The sequence below is a fragment of the Crocuta crocuta genome, unplaced genomic scaffold (genome assembly GCF_008692635.1).
Source record: "Crocuta crocuta isolate KB4526 unplaced genomic scaffold, BGI_CrCroc_1.0 scaffold17, whole genome shotgun sequence".
NCBI classification, from domain to species: Eukaryota; Metazoa; Chordata; class Mammalia; order Carnivora; family Hyaenidae; genus Crocuta; species Crocuta crocuta.
Genome location: NW_027532041.1, coordinates 920,272 through 937,921, shown reverse-complemented (window position 1 = coordinate 937,921; position 17,650 = coordinate 920,272). Strand labels below are relative to the sequence as shown.

General features: G+C 41.5%; 1 long non-coding RNA gene across 1 annotated transcript in view; it reads left to right on the top strand.

Annotated features, from left to right (window-relative positions):
- Positions 1-264: 264 nt before the first annotated feature.
- Positions 265-17,650, top strand: part of LOC144241724 (uncharacterized) — a 168,378-nt gene continuing 150,992 nt past the window's right edge. The window contains exons 1-5 of the long non-coding RNA XR_013338171.1: positions 265-321; positions 549-609; positions 3,833-3,917; positions 10,637-10,704; positions 11,494-11,550. This is a non-coding gene — a long non-coding RNA (uncharacterized LOC144241724). The remainder of the gene's footprint in view (positions 322-548; positions 610-3,832; positions 3,918-10,636; positions 10,705-11,493; positions 11,551-17,650) is intronic.

Here is a 17,650-nt window from a genome sequence, read left to right as displayed (position 1 = left end):
GGGCCTGGACCCCTGCAGCCTCTCCTACTAGCTTAAGATTGGAGCCATGTTTCAGAAAAGAGGAGCCAGAGGTAAAGTGCCCTGTGCCCCATTCTGACTCCCCCCCTCCCCCAATGGCCCCGTCACACACCACCCCAGTCAGGACTAGTTTCACTCTGTTTGCATTCGACTGAATTGCGATTTTCAGTCTAAGTCCACTGCCTTTCAGAATGCTGTTTATTTTCCACTCATAGCTCCAGGCGCACCTCTGTGAAGCCTTCGCCCCTGGCAAGTTTAAGCTGTGGCTTCTTCGTACTTGCAGAGCATTGTGACGGGCCTAAGGTATGTTCTGTTTTGCTGGAAGAAGGATCTGTCTAGGTCCACGTCGGTGCCTCCCGTAGTACTCAAAAATAATAATAGTGCCTGACTAAAAATAATAACTAACATTTGCTGAGCACTTAATATGCGGCGGGCACTAAGGGTTTATATGCATTATCACGTTAAATCCTCACGGCTGGGGGGGGGGAGGTGTCTCAGAAGTAGGTGCCATTCTCTGCTTTATTTTACAGAGGACAAAGAGGCTTAGAAATTCCTAACCAGCACGGGGTCACAGACTGGAAGTGGTAACTGGTAAGTAGGAGGAGTCAGAGTGCAACAAGGGTCTGCCCCTCCGTATAACCTCTGGTTCCCACCACCCCTCGCTTTTGTTTACTGGTTGCTTCTCACCTGGAGTGCCTGCCACAGATCTTCCGGCTTCCAGCCAGCGGAACTTCAGCCCCCTCCGCACTGCAGCCGGGAGGATCGCTCTAGGAGGGACACACCGATGGGTCACTCCCCTCCTAAAGTCTTTTTTTTTTTAATAGTTTATTTATCTTTGAGACAGAGAGAGACAGAGCGTGAACGGGGAAGGGGCAGAGACAGAGGGAGACACAGAATCTGAAGCAGGCTCCAGGCTCCGAGCTGTCAGCACAGAGCCCGACGCGGGGCTCGAACCCACAAATCGCGAGATATGACCCGAGCGGAAGCCAGACGCTCAACCGAGCCACCCAGGTGCCCCACCCCTAAACTCTTAAGAGTTTCCCCAGAGGACCTAGAAGAGAGTTCAAATACCTCAGCTTAGCGCACAGGCCCCTTTATGATCGGGCACCTGGAAAGAATTAAAGATTGAGGAGATAATCCTAATAACCCTTTGGAGGAGTCTGCTGGGTGAGTCTCTTTTTCTGAGACTCCAGGGTCCCCTTCTGGGCCTGGCTCCACAGGGCAGGTTCCACTCTGACCCTGACCTCATCTTGTCATTCTTGGCTGTTGCTACTATTTACTTGCTTTTCTGGGTCCCTTGTCCTTCATTCAGGATAGAAGGTTTTGGATGCAGATTTTACTTTTGGTTCCACGGCAGGTTTCACTTTTGGGAATTCATGATGAACACTTTTGTTTTTAAGGATTTTTGTTGCCAGGGACCACAGGACACTAGACAAAAATTACGACAGTGTCCCTAACTATTCGATGCTCATTGTCAACTAATCTGAGTTTTCATACTGTGCAGGCCAAGAAATTGCATTTTTGTACACTGAATTTGGGTTTTCCTCGATTGGCTGACAAATGAGCCACTCAGTCTCTCCCACCGGTCCCTCCTGCCAGTCCCTGTGTGGTGTTAGCCACAGCATTTTTGTTTTCACAGCAGTGCTACTATAATTATTTAAGCATTTCATTATAAGCTGCCCTTCTTTTATACAAACACATGTAAAACTGAAATAGTCAATATTCTATGCACCAGTAGTTACTGAGATGCTGTTATAAATGGGGGACTGTGGCAAACAGGACAGTTAAGGTCCCTGCATTATGTGATTTATGTCAGGAGGGCTGAGAAAGATCATGTACAAACAAACAAATATGCAAGATCACGGTTAGCAGCATGAGGAAATAAAACAGGGTAATGTGATAGAGAAGTGGTGGATGCTGCTTTAGATTAGTGAGAAAATGGGCTTTCTTTTCTTAATGTTTGTTTGTTTATGGGGGGGTGAGAGGGAGAGAGAGAAGGAGGGGCAGAGAGAGGGAGAGAGAATCTCAAGCAGGTTCCACACTGTCAGCCCAGAGCCTGATCTGGGGCTCAGTCCCACTAACTGTGAGCTTGTGACCAGAGCCAAGAGTCAGATGCTCAACTGACTGAACCACCTAGGTGCCCCTAGAGGAGAGGCTTTCTGAGCAGGTGATATGTGAACTGTGACCTGAAAGGTAAGAAGGACCCATCCATGCAAATAATAGGAAGTAAGGCATTCCAGGCAAGTGCCAAGGACCTGAGATGGGAAGAAGCTTGTCTTTGAAGGCATAATAAGGAAGCTGGAGGGTATGGAGTATTTTGAATGAGCAGAAAGTGGGATGGGAGATTAGGCAGGAAGTGTGAGCCAGCAGATCTTTAAGATCTTATAGGCCACTGGCTTTCAAACATATTTTCCAGAGGAAATACATTTTACATTGCATTCCACTACACACACACACACTCACACACACACACCTGAAAGAGAAGTTTCATGAAGTAATATTTATTTTTTACTACATACAATAAACTCTGATATTTTCTATTTTATTTTATTTTAAAATGCTGATTCTTCTCCAGAACTATTGGTTTCACACCTTACTAAATGGCTTCGTTTGGAAAGCTCTGTTCTAGACCACAGTACGGAGTTTGGATTTTATTCTTAGGGTAATTGGAAACCTCTGGAAAGGTGTAAGGGGAGAGTAACAGTGTCTGATTTATGTTTTTAGCTTTGACTGCTGTCTCAAGAACAAATTGTATGGAGGTGGATGAGAACAGCAGCAGGGAGATGAGTTAGGAAGCTATTGCATTTCATCTAGAGGAGAAATAATGGTGGCTTAGACCAGAGTGGTAGCAGAAGAGACTGAGAGAAGGGGATGAATATTATAACATTTAGAAATACCAGTTAAGGTGCTTTGGTGAAATATCAGGGTTAGTGATGAAGCTCTAAGAGTCAAGGGCACATAGATATTTAAAGTCATGGGTCTACAGGAAACTACCTAAAGAGAATGTGTGGCTAGAAAAGAGCAGTAAATCAGTAGATTTAGTAAATCGAAGTCATTAGATAAACTGAAAGTCTCAGGTAGTGATCCATTGGACATAGAATGACAACTGTGTGTTAAATTACAGAGGAAAAACTAAATCTAAGAATATATATGAAATGCTAGCAGTATATCATCTAAGGTGTCCTTAGGAATTTTCTAATACATTTAATTTTCTGTGGATTGTCCTCCTCTCACATTATTTGCATGACTTCTTGTTGAACTTTTACTCATACAACTTTAGTGTGTTTTCCTAGAAATTCTTTACAAAAGTGGAGACTATCTGTATACCAGATCTTATTTTTTGAGTCTGTTTAAAACAGTGCTCTTATTCTCTCACATCTATGTAGGTATTCTAGCTGAAGACTTTTATATTCTGATTCAACCTAACTTTCTTTATGGGGCTGGAACACATCTATTTTTACTTTTCTTGGTAAGGAGACATCATCCTTTGTCTACTATTTCCTTTTCTGTTACATAGAGTGTCTGGATGACTTAATTGTATAAGCTATTCCAATAAAAAGAAGATTCTTCCCTCTTTTTCTTTCCCTTCGCTTTCCTTTCCCTGTCCCTCCCCCTTTCCCTTCCCTTCCCTTTCCCTTTCCCTTCCCTTCCCCTCCCCTCCCCTCCCTCCCTCCCTCCCTCCCTTCATTCCCTCTTCTTTCTTTTTTTCTTTCTCTTTTCCTCAAGGGCAGTGATTTTCAAATGAAATCTTAAGTTAAAGCTCCAGATAGAGAATGAGCAATGGAATAATGATACCTTCGTCTTTCCTTTGTAGGAACCTTATCAGCAACTTTGTGAAATCCTAGGTTTCCTCAAATCATTACTGAAGTGGATTCATTTCTTCTTTGAGGAGTCTTCAGGTGAGAGGAATCTCTAATGTCTATGAGCCAGTTGTTTACTCAGAGAAGGTAAATAAAGATGATCCCCTGTGACAGGATCACTGATAGTATTTCACCCTTGAGGAATAGTGGAGAGCCATAGAGCTTATACAGATTGCCTCTTAAGAAGAGAAGCATATTTCATGAGTTGATCAGAAAATCTTGTATGCTCAATGATAAATAATTTAATAAAATTACAGTGGTATGATTTTTTTCCAAAAGGCAATAACATATAATTTAAATAATGTACACTTTCAAATCAGAAACCTTGAGTTCAGTCTCTGCTTTATCTCTTATCAGCTGTAAGCCTGATGTGAGAGCAAATAATGTAACTTCCCTGAGCTTTAGGTTCTTCATCTATTAACTGGGCAAAGAATCTTCCTCATTTGTTGCAAAGATTAACTAAGAAAAGAACATGCAGAGCACCTAGTACCAGCAGTACTTGTCATATAGTAGGCTCTTAACATAAGACAAATAGCTATTATGATTATATTGTTGCATTGCCTACCTTGGTGACAAAGATGAAGACCTGGATCAGATATGACCTCGAACCCTGTAAATGCTGATGAGAGATCTGGCTGACACTGAGAAGGAGCATGCCATGTGTTTAAGGGCTAAGTGAAATGGATTTTGTAATATATGGCTATATCTTGGATGACTTCTCAGAAACTCAAGTCTGTTATATACCTAAGGAAATGAAAAAGCCAAAAATTTCTGGCACCTGGCCTAACGGCCTGGATTCTTTTGAGTCAATATGGTTTGTCCTCTTTGTTCTTATTTAATAGGAGTTAGGTCCTGACCACAGCTCATTTCTACATGACTTCATCACTTGGGACACCTCCTGAGTTTTCAGAACAGCAGACCACAGAGGCTAAACATAACCAAGGCATCATATTTATGGAAATGGAGGTCTGCAAAATTAAAACTGAGATTAATTTATTCATTCGTTCATTCACTCCATAAATATTCACTGAACTTTGTGTACTGAGAACACACATGTACAGACACTGTATCATGCTAGTGACAAGAGAGACAAAACCCTGTCCTCATGTGAGGTCAGACAATAAATGAATACATAAATAAAAAAGATAATTACAGGTTGTGGTAAGTGTGATGTGAAAGTAAGCATTGAGCTGTGACAGAGACTCTAATAGTTAGAAAGGGCTTCCCATAGGAGACGGGGTTCAAGGTGAGACCAAAAATCCAGCCACCTGAATAGTCAAAAGAGAAGCTTTCCCCACAGAGGTACCACCAACAACGCTGAGGAGGGAAAAGAGCTGGAAAGTTCAAGAACTTCTAGAAAGCCAGCATGACTGGAGTATGATGAAGGAAAGAAGGGGAAACTTGAAATTTTTCTATGTCTATGGGAAGTCACTGGGGGCTTTGAAATAGGGGAGTGACATAAGCTGGTTTTCATAAAAAAAAAAAATCACTGTAAAAAAGGGGCTGATGGGAGATGGGTAACAGTGGGCACAGTAGGACAGCTGTGAGGTGACATAGATGAAAATGGACAGTGGCTTAGAGCAGAGGGGACTAGACCGCTTCAGGATACATTTTGGAGGCAGAGCAATAGCATTTGCTGATAGTGAGAGAAAGGAAAAAATCATGGTTTCTGGCTTTAGCAACTGTCTGGTGGTTCTGTCATTTTCAGAGAAAGGGAAGACTGTGATTTGATCAGTTTAGGAGTTGAGTGAAGAGGGACTCATATGTTCCATTTCAGAAACATTTAGTTTGAGATGTTGGTGAGACCGGGAGGCAGATATGCCAGAAAGTCATTGGATGTGGAAGAAACTCTAGAGCTCAGATAAACTACTAAGCTGGAGATAGAAGTTTAAGGATCTTTAGAAACTGTTTTTATTTGAAACCAAGGGGATGGGTAAAGTCATCTAGGGAGAGGAAGAATGAAACTGGGCCCGAGGATCTGCCCTTGGGGACTCCAAAATTAAGATGATTGTAGAGGAAAAGGAATTAGCAGTGGAAACTAAAAAGCCATGGCCTTGAGGTAGGAGGAAAATCTTAAGTGATGTCTATAGGGAGAAAAAAACTCTTGGAGAGGTTAAGTGTGGTAAGAGTGAAGAAGTGGTCAACTGTGTCAGAATCCATTTGTAGCCCCAAACTTCTCTATACGACACTCAACAGCACCCACCGGGGCAAGGTTGATCTTGGCTAAATCTCTTATAAGTATCAGAAGGGCAATTTATTTAACTTTTTTTGAAGTCGATATAAGAACTTTATTATATTTTTAATTTCAGCTTTATTGAGGTATAATTGAATTATTTAAACTTTCTGAGTGTTTCTTCATTTACAAAATAAGGGTAATACATACATTTCATAGGGGATTTGTAAACAGTGAATAAAATAACGTATATAAACTATTCACAGAGTATTAAGTATACAGTGTTTGATAGATGGCAGTTATTATTATTAAATAGTGTTATGTATAGAAATCAGAAGACCCATGTTCCAGTGACTTTGATGTAGACCCTGCATTTAACAGCGGTTTTCTTGGGCAATAGTAATAATTTGAATTTCAGTTTCCTAACTAGTAAATAGGGGACAATAGTCCCTGTCCTGCTTTCTTTTCTTTTTTTTTTTAATGTTTTCTTTATTTCTGAGAGAGAGAGAGAGACAGCATGAGAAGGGGAGGGGCAGAGAGAGAGGGAGACAAGAATCTGAAACAGGCTCCAGGCTCCGAGCTGTCAGCACAGAGCGCGATGCAGGGCTCGAACCTACGAACTGCAAGATCATGACCTGAGCTGAAGTCGGACGCTTAACGGACTGAGCCACCCAGGTGCCCCCTGCCTTCTTTTCTTATAGGGCTGTTAGAAGGATTCAATGGTGAAGTGAATATGGGAGGGCTGTACAAGCCATCTAGTAAGGAGATAGGAATTTCCATTTGTTTAGTAGAATTTCTATTTGTCTAGCTTTCAAATCAGCCCACTGGCTACACTTTAGGGGTGCTGGGAGTAGTTTGAGGGAAGCAATAGACAAAACTGAAAAATGAAGTTTTTTAGCTTCTGGGTCTGAAACCCAGACTTCTCAGATTTAAAGTTCAGCTTGGCAGCACTCTGTTTCCTTCACTTTCTTTTTGAAAGGATCCACAAGAATCAAGATATTAATGTAAGTGCAAAGGCAGAATCTCTCTGATATTCCTTTGATGGAAACAGAACGTTCCTACCTCAAGTCCTTTGCACTTGATGGTTTCCTCTGCCTGAAACATTCTTCACTTAAATCTCTATATTGGCTCACTCCATAGTCTTTCAGGTCTGCTCAAAATTCAGCTTATCAGACCCTTTTCCAGGCCAGCTGATTTAAATTAGCACACATACTCAGTCCCCTACTCCCCACTTCATTTTCCTTCTGACATGGTACACCCATTAGAATAGAAATTCTACAAGGAAATAGATTTGTTGGTTCTTTGAATCCTTTATTTCTAATATCTTATGCATAATTAGGCACTGAAAAAATATTTGCTGAATAAACAAATAAATTAATCAAAACCTGATGACTCCTAAAGGAGCAAAGCTGTTAGGAGTTTAAAAAGACATGGAGAGATGGAGAGGGGCGCCTGGGTGGCTCAGTCGTTTAAGCGTCCAGCTTCGGCTCAGGTCATGATCTCACGGTTCATGGGTTCAAGCCCCACGTTGGGCTCTGTGCTGACAGCTAGCTCAGAGCCTGGAATCTGTTTCAGATTCTCTGTCTCTCTCTCTGTCTGACCCTACCCTGCTCATGCTGTCTCCCTCTCTCTCTCAGAAATAAATCAAACATAAAAAAAAAAGATATGGAGATAACCCTTAATTCTGTCATTCACCAGAATGATAAACTGATCAGTGTCAGTTTCTCTGGGCTATTACGTGGGGATACTGGACTACGTTCCTTAGAAAGCTGTGAGGATCAAAGGAAATAAGGAATTTAACTGTAATCAGAGCAAGAGGATTAACATTTATTGAGCATCCTCTACAGGCTGGACCCTTTACCTAAAATCATACTCATAATACTATTGTAAGGCAAGTATTATTTTTTCCCAACTTAACAGATCAATCTGAAGCTCAGAGAGTTGTTACACAATCAGTAGGTGGTGGAGTTCATGTTTTCATCCAACGCCCTTTATACCCTTTGCACCATGGGCCACTTTCACATGTCAGTAGGTATTTTCAGGTGCCAAATGTGGAAGCCACTGCTGCATATTGAGTTGTCATCAAATCTTGATAAAAGGACAGCAATGTGAAGGAAGAGATTCTGGCAAGTGAAACCTGTCTCCTTGTGGTTAAATCTTGCAAAGTAAACTGCAGCCAACTCTCTTGAAAGTGCTGTATGTAGTCAGTTGTAGGGTCAGTAACAGCTTCCTCAGTCTCTGACTGACCAGGGGTCTTGACTTCTTTCAAAGCCTCTCTGGAGCATTTGGTGGCTTCTTTCATCTCTGCTCTTCAGCAAATGTGGGGAAAAGGGTCTGCACTTTGCAGGCTCCCTTCATGTGCCACAAAATGGAGGGAGAAAGGCCAGTTACAAGCAAAATCCTGGCTCTCTTTTTTCGAAGCTTGTTCTGGCCCCATCTTTAAAAAACTTATTTACTTACGTACGTACGTATGTATGTATATATGTATGTATGTCTGAGAGAGCGAGTGAGCAGACAAGCTGGAGAGGGGCAGAGAGGAGAGGGAGAGAGAGAGAGAGAGAGAGAGAGAGAGAGAGATCCCAAACAGGCTCTGCACTTTCAGCACAGAGCTCTAATGAGGAGTTCGAACTCACTAATTGAGAGACCATGACACAAACTGGAACCAAGAGTCAGACATTTAGCTGACTGAGCCACCCAGGCATGCCTGTTCTGGCCCTTTCTTTTTTTTTTTTAAAGATTCTTTTTAATGCTTATTTAGTTTTGAAAGAGAGAGACAGAGACAGAGTGCAAGCAGGGGAGGGGCAGAGAGAGAGGGAGAGGGAGACACAGAATCTGAAGCAGGCTCCAGGCTCCCAGCTGTCAGCACAGAGCCTGATGTGGGGCTCAAATCAAGAACCATAAGATCATGACCTGAACCGAAGTCGGAGGCTTAACTGACGGAGCCACCCAGGTGCCCCTGTTCTGGCCCTTTCTAATGCATGTTGTAATTGTTGCCCAGATCTCAGGGAATTTCATTTTTAGCTCTTCTATGTCCCAAATGTCTTAGTAAATGGCGTCTTTTCCCTTCAGGTTTTCTTGGCCATTTGGGTCCAGGTGAGGCACCTGTCTGAAAGGAATGCTGCTAATTCTGACAGAAAGCTCCGTGAATGTAGATTTCTGTCTTGCTAGTCTTCTTCTTCTTTTTTTTAAAGTTTATTTTACTTATTTTGAGAGATATGGAGAGCACATAGGAGGGGCAGAGAGAGAGAGGGAGAGGGAGAGAGAGAGAGAAAGAGAGAGAGAGAGAGAGAATCCCACACGGGCTCTGCTCTGTTAGCATAGAGCCCAATGCAGGGCTTGAAATCACAAACCTTGAGATCATGACCTGAGCCAAAATCAAGAGTGGGTCACCTAACCAACAGAGCCACCCAAGTGCTCCTTATTTAGCTTTTGGTTGTACTGATGGGGGAAAGTGGTTTTTCAACACAATAAATTGCTTTAACTAGCAAGGTTTCCCATTTGTTTTTCAGCTTAGGTGGGGGTGGCAAGTCTGGTCACATAAATAGGCTTCTTAGAACAGTAATTCTCACACTTTTCTTGTTCCTAGTATTTTTAGTGGCAGGACTTAAAAAGGATTAAAAGATTTATCTAACAGCAATAAACAAGTTAGCAGTCATTACTGATCAGTCTGAACTACAGAGAATAATATTGTTTCACACTTTAGTTTTTTATGCGGTATTCCCTTGATCTTCCACCATTGCTGTTGCTGTTTGATAGGAAATTTGACTCCAAATATTCTTTTTTATATACACAGAAGACAATGTTCAAGTGTTCCTGCAAACACTTCTTTCTTTGTAACTGCTTGAATCTTTGATACAACCTTTCCTGGTTCATAACAGGTTTTCCTCTGACTACACTATGTTATACAAGCCACTGAATGCAATGCTTAACTAGTGGGCTTTGTTGAATAGAATATCTTTAGTGATAGCCAAAGTGTATTGGGCATATTGGTAAAAGAGTTAACTATACATCTAGATTGTTTTTGGATTCATAGGTGTTCTGCATCATGCTATTGGTAAACGATTGATATCTGGACAAATGCAGTCTAAGATTCTGACTTTCTCTGTTCTCTTTTATTTTCCTCTTTTACATATAATTGCATTTAACTTATGCTTTTGCCAAGATAGTTTGTGGGAGGTTTTTTTTGTTTGTTTTTGGGTTTTTGTTTGTTTCTTTTTGTTTTTTGCTTCCGCAAATACCAACCTTCTTTTCTCTGAGTCAAAAAAGGTCACAAAACAAAATATCTTAACACAACTCTGGTTCTCAATAAAAGAATCCAGTGTGGAGAAATTACATTAGTGAAAAAAAATACGAGTTTGATTTCCAGCCACTTGGTAATTGGGTGGTGTTGGTCTGCCCTCCTATTGCTTCCTCTGTAAAATAGAGGTAATAATATCTCCTACCTGTGAAGAGTGGATAAGATAATATATGGGGTATATGTAGCACAGTGCTTCATCAGGATTGATTTCCTTTTTTTATGGCCTTCTCCTCTTCTGGAAACCTCTGTGTGTCTGCTGGTGCTGCTGTCTGAAAAATTTGGGTGAAGTCTGAAGGACAGAGGAGTTGGAATTGACAGACAATGAATAAGCAAGAGTTAGAGGCTGCCTCCCTGAAGTGAGTAGATGCATATTAACATTATTCTTCATAGGATGTTTAAACACACATCAACAAAATGTCTCAGTAATTCCATTCTTTCTTGGCTTGGATTCTTCTAATCCTAGACAGAAGGGCTGAGGAAGGAGAAGAGCAAGATAGGGATATTGGGGGAAGAGCTGATGAAAAGATGCATTGTTAGGCTGGTCATATGTGGTGTCAAGTGTGTCTGTTACCTAATCTCACGAGACTTTCTGAGAGATCATAAAAACCATTGCTTCTTAAGTCAGTCCTTCCAGGGGAGAAAAGAGGGAGAACTTATCCATGTGCTTTCATTTCTTACTGGTCAAAAGTTTGCTTCCTAACACATTGATTCTTTTGCGCTTCTAATCTGTGCTATGTGGTACCTAGTAGGTCCCACGTCATCTCATCCCTCAGTATCAACTGGAGTAGGAGGCAAGATGTGCATTGTGTGGAGATGTGTAAAATGCTCTTAGGTTGTGCCCACATTAGATTTGTCAGAGTCCAACCAAAGCTTGTCAATATATCAGCTACTGATGCTAGAATAGTGTGGCAACTACAGAAACAAGTGAGGTCAAGAGAACCTGAAGCAACCATAAGTGGTATAGGAAACAATCTACCCGCTTGCACTATTCACATCAATCCATGTGCTGTCATGATACTTGTCTACCACATTACAGTGTGATCTCTCTCTCTTTTTCCTTTGGTTGGTGAGAACAGCATGCTGTCAGCTTCAATTGATTCCAAGAGTATAATAATATCATCTCCCTTCTTCTCCATCTATTCTAGACTTCCCTCACCTTCAGTTGTTTGCCTGCTGGAATGATGTGGTTCTCATCCCTGAGGGTATGTATCCATAGTTGCCTTGCCTTTGTCAAGCCAGGGTTGCTAGAATTGATTATTTGCTCAGCCTAAAACCACTGAGAGATCCTGTAGTGAATTCCTGGGTACCTGACACATCCCTTTTTTATCTCTATTATATAGAAGTAATTCTGAATTCCTTCTCATGATAGCAAAGATCAGTTACCCTTGACAAGGCAATAACTCCTGTTGTTTCTTGGTATAAGGGGCTCAAAGTGAACAGGTAGGTCACATATTCAAGGTCAGCAGGAACCTTTCTGTGTCATGCAATAGAAGCATTTTCCCATCCCACCCTACCCATCTGATCTCCAGGAACCACAATATCTAATCTTGTAGAATCTAAGATTGGAGAGTACATCTTCTATGAATTTTAGAAATATGGTAAAAGAACTCATTTTATTTTGACCACGTGCTTCCCAGGCCCATGTATTCATACTCTTTAGGATAAAGCATCACTGTGTATCTGCCATTAATCAGCACATACTCTCGATCCTAGAGGACAGCTACCAATCCTGACCTGGTACCTTAGCTGTATGGGGCTTTCTAGTGTTCTATCAGACAGCTTCTCCTGGTGATAGTCTATGTAGTTAGACAAGTGATTCTTTTTTTTTATGTTTATTTTTTAAAGAGAGAAACAGAGCATGAGTGGGGGAGGGGCAGAGAGAGAGAGGGAGACACAGAATTTGAAGCCGGCTCCAGGCTCTGAGCTTGTCAGCATGGAGCCCGATGCGGGGCTTGAAGTCACAAACCGTGAGATCATGACCTGAGCCGAAGTCAGATGCTTAACTGATTGAGCTACCCAGGTACCCCGACAAGTGATTCTTGTAACTGCATCCCTTGTAACACTTCCTTTGGCAGAAATCATGATCTTGCTCCAAGAAAGTATTGTATGGAATACAATGCTAATAGATCAAGTATTCTGTGAGCCGGTGGATGGTGATGCTGAGGGAAGTGCAAGGGAAGGCAAGTTGACATCATAACTAGATTTCTATTTCAGTAAGACAGAATCACTACCCTTTTCATGGTAGAAGCGACCTCTTGTATTTGTCTACTGCCAACCTTTAGGTTGCCTAAAGGGATGGAGCCATAATGACGGCTCAGAGTTAGTCTCTTTTCCTGGGAAACTGGATACTCACCATGGCAGCAGCTGTAACTGTCTTGATGAGAGGAAGTCCATGCTGTTAGTCCCATCCAATGTCTTTAGTCGTATTGTGTGGCCATTATGTTGATTGGCCCATTTCATGAGGTTTGAGGCTGCTAAGAAAAGGGCCAAATGATGATATCTAACTGTTGAGAACCTCCTCTGCAGTGAACACTCTCCAGTGAGCATTGTGGTGAGACACAAAGGTCTGCACACTTCATCTTCACTTCTTTTAATTCATTTACATACATCTTCCCCAGAAATACTTGTGCTTAATCTTCCAGTGTTGTTTGAGGCCCCTTGACAACTAGCCAAGTCATGCAACCTCTTGCCAGGAGTCTAAACATCTCACGTTACATCTTCCTCTATTAGAATTCAATGACCAAGTGTACTGCCAGCAGCTCTGCCCCCTGGGAGTATTTCTCTTCACTGTTGTCCTCTAGAAATACCCCTGAGTAGAACTGTAATGACAGTTGTCCATTTTCAGTCAGCACCAGCATATTATACCAACCCATCTGTGAATTAAGCCTAGATTCTTTCCTCTTCCACGATTGGTTGTAGGGAATCTCACCATGAGCTATAGGTTTGAGTTTTAGGAAAGATATTGATACAATAAAGATAGATGAGTGGGAGTCTTAGCCACTTGCAATTTACTTGTACCTTGTTGAATTACTTGGGCCCAATCACTAATGTACCATTTCCATAGATTGTGTTGCACCTGCTTGGACTTAGAACACAGTGGATCAAACAATATCCAGCATATCATGGGCAGCTCTGGTCACATAGTCCTTGATATGAGTACTTAGTCCTTCTTAGGGTCTGGGTAGAATGTTGGGTATTGATTTTCAAACAGAAAGTTTTTCTGTGCTACAAAAGACATGGCTTTACCCTCAAGTTCTAGGAGATTATGTTGCAACTCTCCTATCAGGCTTGCCTGGTCCTCCACCCAGTGTTCTCACCTGCCATTGCTACCTTCAGTTTACAGCCAGAGTGGGAGAGCAAGTGGGCCCAGAGCCTCAACTTACTGCAAACCCCTCTCTTGCTTTGGGCCCTGTATGAAGCCAGCAGCCATTTGAGTCATCTTATAAATGGTTCCCCATTTATATTATATACAAAAGGTGTTCCCCATTATCTCATGCTTCTTCAGAGCCTAAAGAGGCCAATTTAGTGCTCGAAGGTGCAACTCTTTCTTATTTTTTTAAAAAGATTATTATTTTTAAGTAATCCCTACACCCAATGTGGGGCTTGAACTTATAACCACCGAGATCAAGAGTTGCACACTCCACTATCTGAGCCAGCCAAGCTCCCTGGTGCAACTCTTTCTTAATAGGAGAAGGTACAAGATGCAACAGCTTGTTTTTATCTTAGAGATATGCTTTCCAGTAGAGTAGCTGCTAAACCCGTGTGGGCTTTTTAATTTAAATGAATTAAAATAAAAAATACATGCAAATTCAGTTTCATAGTTTCACTAGCCACATTTTTTTAATAAAATAAAAAAAATTAATGTTTTTTTATTTATTTCTGAGAGAGAGAGACACACAGTGTGAGCAGGGGAGGGTCAGAGACAGAGGGAGACACAGAATCTAAAGCAGGCTCCAGGCTCTGAGCTAGCTGCCAGCACAGAGCCTGATGTGGGGCTCGAGTCCACAAACTGAGATCATGACCTGAGCTGAAGTTGGACACCCAATCAACTGAGCCACCCAGGCACCCCATTAATAAAATTAAAAAAAAATGTTTATTCATTTTTGAGACAGAGAGACAGAGCATGAGTGGGGGAGGGGCAGAGGGAGAGGGAGACACAGAATCCTAAGCAGGCTGTAGGCTCTGATCTGACAGCACAGAGCCTGATGTGGGGCTCAAACTCACTGACTGTGAGATCATGATCTGAGCCACAGTTGGACCCTTAACTGACTGAGCCACTCAGGTGCCCCATCATTAGCCACTTTCAAGTGCTCAATAGCGACATGTAGTTCATGGCTATTTTATTGGACAGCACAGATATAGAAACATAACCGTGATGGCAGAAGTTCTATAGGGCAGCACTGTCTTTGGGGCTATGTCTGTACATGGCAGGTTAAGACTTGAACACAGGTCTGATACGATGTTAAAGGCCCATGCTTTTAATACTTCAGCAGGTTGCAGAGGGGCTAGTCCAAGCAGATGCTTCCCTGCTATTGTGTTCAAGGGTAACATGAGCTCTCCAATTAGATTTTTGTGTGACTGAGTTTTGGTTCATGTGAACCTTCTCTTTGCATTTCAACAGATGAAAAAAACACTTTATGTAAAGGCCAGGTCTGCTGTGGCAGTTTCCCACATCTAACCTCTATTTCTGGGCAACAGTTGACTCAGAAAGCAGTCTTCTTTTTAAAGGAAGTTTTCATAACAGCTCAGAAATATTAAGCCTTTCCAAAGAGGCAGGCCTAACTAGAATTGTGTGGCAGACAGCAAAATCTCTCTGAATGCCGCACTTCTGCATTTCCATCTGCACTCCATGAAAGGCCAGGATCATTGTCCCCACAGAATGCAGCTAAATGGCAGCTGGAGCATGAATGGACAGGAAAAACACTCTCCTCCCTCTAATAACACCACTTAGGGCAGACAGGCGAGATTCTCTTCTGAATGTGCTAAAGAGATGCTGTTATGATAAGAGTAATTATTATACATTAGTTAAAATCCCATTTAGGCAGCATTATATTGCTGCTATTTTAAAAGAGGTTTGCTAACCTTCCAAGTTGTAGGGAGAGATTAATTAGTGTCAATGGAAGGATCTCCAAGATAAAAACAAATTAAGCCTCCTCATCCAGCCTTGCCTGTGTGTCCTTGAGTTGCTGCTTTCTTTGTGACAGAGATAGTATTTGGTCTGATCTATTCTGGTTGGAGAGAAAAGAAGGGGACGCACATTTGCTGAAGGGAATCTGATGTGTCAGACACCATGATAGGTACTTTAAAAGAAGAAGGAATCTTTGAACTAGGATTTCCCATTGTCCCCACCAGCCCACCGGAGAACATTGCTAAACTGAAGCATTTGTACCTTAGTACTGTGTTTTTGGCATAAACTGAATCATCTATTTTGGATGACCCCTCCCAAGTCATTCCAGATGATTTACTTCTGCTTCATTCCAATGGGCAAAAGAAAATACGGGATTAAAAACACACGTCAGTTATTTGTTTCTTTTAAGTTCTTCCATGAATACTAAAGACATTTCCTTCAGGATTGATGGCTCAGAGGATATTTTAAAAAATGGCAGGACCAATACCTGCCTGAAGTAAATATTACTAACTTTGATCCTTTGTCCAGTCTCACTGGCTATAATATCTCATAATCCCTCCCATCAAATATTTTGAACTCATTGCCCAGATTTTCTGAGACAGACCTCATTTCATGTACTACAACTATTGCCAGGTAAGGCAAATTACTACATTTGTACCTACAGGCATTTTGATTTAATAAGTTTACTTATTTAAGGGAGAGAGAGACTGAGAGAGAGAGTGCATGTGAGTGGGGGAAGGGCAGAGACAGAGGGAGGGAGAAAGAGAGAGATTCTCAAGCAGACTTTGTGCTGTCAGCTCCGAGGCGAATGCTGAGATCATTACCTGAGCCAAAATTAAGAGTCAGAAGTTTAGCCGACTGAGCCAGCCAAGTGCCACCATTTTGATTTTTTAACTGTTTTATTATGTAAATAATCTCATGGCATGTGCCTAATTTTAGTTTCAGAAAACTGATATAATATATCACGCAAATCTTGAACTATTCCATGTGTTTCAGTTGGTTTTACTAACTATGTAACTTTAGGCCAATTATGTAGCCTCTCTGAGACTCAGTATTTTGATTAAAAAAAGGATAATAAGAATCACCTTGTGAGCATTCCTCTGAGGATCAAATGAAATGATGTATAAAAGCATTTATGACTTTCCTTTCAGAGTAAGATTGGGATAACAGGGACCAGATTTACCCTCCTGGCTGAAACAAACCAAAACTGACTAAAATATGTGACCCAATAGCTTTTAAAACACTGGACAACAGGCAACAAAAGGCAGTAATTCTTGAGATGGGAAACACATGAGGCGAGCCCTGTAATTGTCCTAGCTTCCTGCCTTTAAAGAGTTTCCAGGCAGTGGAACAGGGAGGCAAAGTAAGTTTCAGAGCAAAGAATATTACCATGAATAATCAATGTCACTTCATTAAGATAAAAGGTTCATTGCAACAGGAGTACATAACAATCTTAAACACATGTGCACCTAATGACAGAGCTTCAAAATACATGTGGCAAAAACTGATAGACGTGCAAGGAGAAATAGATCAATCTACAGACAGCTTTCTTAAACAGCTTTCAGTCTTAACTGCGATGAAACATTCGTCAATAATGTGACAGATTAGAAAACTCAACATGTTTTGCAAGTAATGTCATAGAAAATACCAGACGCAAACACAAATGAAGAACAGCTCAGCCACACTTATGAGAAAGGAGGTTTGGATAATGGGGCATTAGGAAGCTGTGGAAGGGTTGGATAGGGAGCAGCAGGTGAGGTGCGGAAAGTGCCATGGACCACTGGCAAACTAGGGCGACCCTGTGTAAAATGGCAGGATAAGGTGTTGGGGTGTCACAGCCTAAGTCCTCAGACTTACCATTTTGTGAGAATGCCTTCCTTCAGGGTTGAACCAGATGTTTGCTATAATGTAATTTCACTGGGATAAAAATATAAAAGGATGATATATTGGTCAGGATAGGCTGTTGCCCAGAATTCAGTAGTTTAATACAATAGATATTTTCTTTTCCCTTTCATGTGACAATCCAATAGCATTCTGCTCTATGTCGTCATTCAGGAACAAACTTCTTTTAGTCTCAGTTCTGTGTTCCTTCACTACCTTCCAGATTCTTTCTATTTAGTAGTGGATGGAATACATGAAGGAGTTTTTTATATTTCAGCCTGGAAGTGTCTTAT